The sequence below is a fragment of the Pinus tabuliformis genome, chromosome 3_2, assembly GCF_031772625.1.
Source record: "Pinus tabuliformis cultivar Carrire ecotype Pingquan chromosome 3_2, CPIR1, whole genome shotgun sequence".
Lineage (NCBI taxonomy): Eukaryota > Viridiplantae > Streptophyta > Pinopsida > Pinales > Pinaceae > Pinus > Pinus tabuliformis.
The window spans coordinates 752,637,213-752,641,357 of NC_142302.1; positions in this window are offsets into that span (position 1 = coordinate 752,637,213).

The window sequence follows — 4,145 nt, forward strand, 5'->3', positions numbered from 1 at the left end:
TTGTAAGTCTTCAGCTCATCGTAATTCCAGGCAAAAACGTTTTTGTATTGTCTCGGAAGATGGATATATGTTGATTTCTCTTCAGGGGCTAGGCCATGGCCTAGGTTAACATTTTGTGGCTTCTGATCGGTCCCTAGGTTTACTAATTCATAGTTCAGGGTAGAACTGTAAAGTTTAGCATTGGCGGACCTTTTGAACCGACTTTTCAAATCATATAGGTCTTCTAACTTGACCACCGATTTGGGTATAGCATTGTCAGTGCCATTTTGTTGTATTTGGTGATCATGATGGCCTTCGTCGATTATCTGATTTGAGTAGGATCCTTCAGAAGTAAGGAAATTTACGATGTCAGGATCGTCGTTGAATACTCTCCAATTGGTGATGTTGTCAGGGATGGATGGTCTAAAGATTAATTCTATTGAAAACCTATCAGGAATAAAATCTTCGGAAGGAATAAGTCTAGAGGCTACGTTAGCTAACAGGTCTGCGCTCGCATTTTGAATTCTTGGAATTGACGAGATGTTGAATGCTATGAAATGTGCAGTGAGATCTTGAACTAATGATTGATAGTGCTTTAAATGACTTGACAGGCAATGTATGGTGTTACGTACCTGTTTTACGACGATCTCAGAATCTCCAAAGACTTGAAGATACTTAACGTTCAATCCGATTGCTTTGTATAGGCCTTGAACCAAGGCTTCGTACTCCGCTGTGTTGTTCGTGCAATCGAACTCAAGTCTGCATGTGAGCATAATCTTGTTCCTGTCTGGGCTAATCAGAACGCATCCTGCTCCTGCTCCCTCATTGGATTTAGACCCGTCAAAATATAATTTCCAAAATAAAGATGTATTTACAGAATTATCTAAAAAACTAAAACATTTTGAGTCATCAGTTTGGGAGAAATTTTCAACTTGGGATAAAACTGAATTCTCTAAGTAAGGTGAAATATGAGCATTGAAATTGCCGAGGAAAGAATCTACTTCGTAATTGCCTACAATGCTGCTATTGTATGTTATGGCTTCATTTTCTCCTTCCAGTTCTGTCACTATGTATTTTTGGTGCAACTCTCGTTCAACCTTTATCTGATTTGGTTTACCATTGTATGGTAACCACATGTGCAACCAGTCGGTTGAGAAATATCCGTGGAGTTTCTCCGACCAATCCCTGCTAAGAATCAAACCATAGAACTCAGGGATATCAGCTACTAGAATGTCGATAACCTGACACACTTTTGGGTTAGACGACAATCTTATGGTCACCTGATTAAGTTCACCAATCACTTCGACTTGGGATCGATCAAGTTGAACTATTCGTACTGCGGATTTTTGAGGTTGCACATTCAATTTGGCACATATTGACCTGGGTAAAATATTCGTTGAAGCACCAGAATCGACCAAGCAATTGTGCACGTTTTTATTGAAGATTTCATATGTGAGAAGAAAAGGAGGAGTATGAGATCTTGATCTTCCTCCAATCAAGGCGATGTCATTTGGATCAATCTTATTGATCGCGTTGGTTGGAGGCCTTCCCAGATTGTGGGAAGCTACAGCTGTAGGTAAAGATGTAGTAGGCACAGCATGTAATTCTTTCATCATTATTTTCTGCTGGTGTTTCAATTTACTCAATTCATAAAGCGTGATGTTAGCCCTAGTCTTCTTCATGTCATCAATGATGTTATACTCCATTTCATCTGACACTATCAGTGTTCTTGATGGAGGTGCTTGATCAGATTGGACTGGGCTAAACTGGGTCGCTTTAGCCGTTGTCTTTTTTGTTGCGACCTTATCTTTTGTTGTAGGGCTTGCGCCCTTTTGTTTTGGGGTAGTTTGGGGAGGATCAAGTTGATTTTTGCTTCTCGTGCTAACAGGAAATGCTTCTTGATCCTCTTCTTGTGGGAGGATGAAGTCCCACATTCCTTGTAGTTCTACAACTTCTTCATCGTCGGTCTGCCCTTCAGTGGTATTCTCTTCTTCTTCGTCTTCTTCAGATTCAACGTTTGAGACAGCACTGGGTGGTTTTACCTCCATGGGAGGATTTCTTTTAAAAGTCCTATAGGGCTTTTTCGAAGAAGTCTCTACTACTTGTTTCTTAATATCAATCATCTCATTGGACATGGCTTTCAACACTTTTTGTAATCGTTCCAAATCGAAAGGATCTTTCGTTTGCTTCTTCTTGGTGTCTTCTTTGAAAGAGATCTTCTTAGATTTGCGTTCTTCTATAGCAGATCTCTTTTCTAGGGCTACCACACGTTTTTCCACTGCTAACGCCTCTATCAAGTTGTCAACTAAGGTGGTCTTGTTTGCCCTATCTACGAAGATAGCCAAGTTTGGAGGTAAAGCCGTGATGTACCATTCACATCTTACTTCCTCGTTGGGTTGTGAAGCAGCGGGGATTTTGTTGAGGATCTTGTTGAACCGTAAGTTAAAATCTTTAATGGGTTCTCTAGCCTCAGCCTTAAGATTAGATAGGTCATTGATCAATGTCGCTGTTGATCTATCATCACCGAACTTGGTTAGAAATTGACTTTGAAAAATGTCCCAGCTCGTGATAGATCCGGAAGGTAACGAAAAGTACCATGACCCGGCTGTTCCTTGCATTGTATAGGGAAAAAGCCGGACAACAGCATATTCGTTGGTAACTCCGTTGAGATTAACAGAAAGCACGAAATTATTGATATGTTCTTCAGCTAGCATGCCTATTTCTGGATTGAATTTAGGCAGCCATTTCTCAGGATGGGCCGGTATAGGGCTCAGGGGTGGAGGCATTAAAACCGCCCCAGGATTGTTCCATGGAGACTGGGCCATCGTTGAGCTGCTAGTCAATGGAAGTGCAGAAGATGATCCCTGATGCTGAGAAGATGAAGATATTAAGGTCTTTGATGTTTGAAGAGGAAGGGTTGTGGAAGATGGATGAGTGAACTGGGGTGAAGATGTGGGTGGCTGACTTCATGGTGAGGGAGTTGAAATGGACGAGGTAGATGAAAGAGTCTCTCTGTCAGACTCTGGAAGTGCTTTCCTTGCTCTTTTCCTAGTGTGGAGAGGGATTTCAGTTGGCTGGATGCCAAACTTTTCACTCTTCAATCTGGTCAGGGGATGAGCAGGATTGTACCGCGAAGTCATGCTGCCTTTAGATTTATCAGACCTCTGAGTAAAAATAGAGAATCCCTGGAGTTTACAAATCAAAGTTTGAAGTTCAGGGGGATCAATGATAAGTTGGTCTGATATATTAGGGTGTGTAGCAGCGGTGGATGCCCGAGCGACTTCTAGCTCCGAGTTTAATCGTACCGGAGAAGTCGGGGGAGTTGGTGAGGGTGATTTGCTCTCAGAATGGTATTTAGACTTTGATTTATGCGCCATTCATAGCTCGTGCCCTCCTTCTAGCGCCAAATATGTTGAGGGCCCCGAAATCGGGTCAACAACAAGGGGGATACCCACCCGGTCTGGAACCTGGTTGGCGGCTCCTTGCCCGTTTGGAGTAGCGGGTCCGACTGGGGGTAATGGGACCAGTTTCCCAATGTGAGTGGTGTGTGTGTGTGTGTAGAGTTTGATGGTATTGATATAGGGGTATTTTAAGCTAATTTAATTATAACTTATAAACTAACTCTATGCTATTGTAATCTAATGAAAAACAATACATCTAATCTACACTAACCCGGGGTATTTTTCTTCTATTATGCGATCTAGAAAGATTTCGAACAATAGCTGGTAATAAAGATCATTCAGCTATCATAAGAATAGAAATCCATTAAGATAAACCATTCTGCATAAAAAGTTAGACAAAACAGTTGTGAACAGCATATCGCATAATTAGTTATTCATATGTCAAGCATAAATAAATGACTCCATCGTACAGAAGTGCCAAATGGTAATACACACATTCATACATTAACATATAAAGAACTCAGCTGCATATCACTTTAGGAATATAAGCATAAATTAGTCAAGAGATAAAAGTACCATTTATGACTGATTTCACTAATAAACTTCAAGCAATAACGATTTATTTCTACTTTTTCTAATATCTGCTAAGAGTACAGAAGTGCAACATCAGTAACAGACATTAAAATGCAAACATAAATAAATATCGATCCATCCATTCATCAAAAACCCCCTCCGAGGGTGCAAAAGTGCATGTTCTGAGGACAA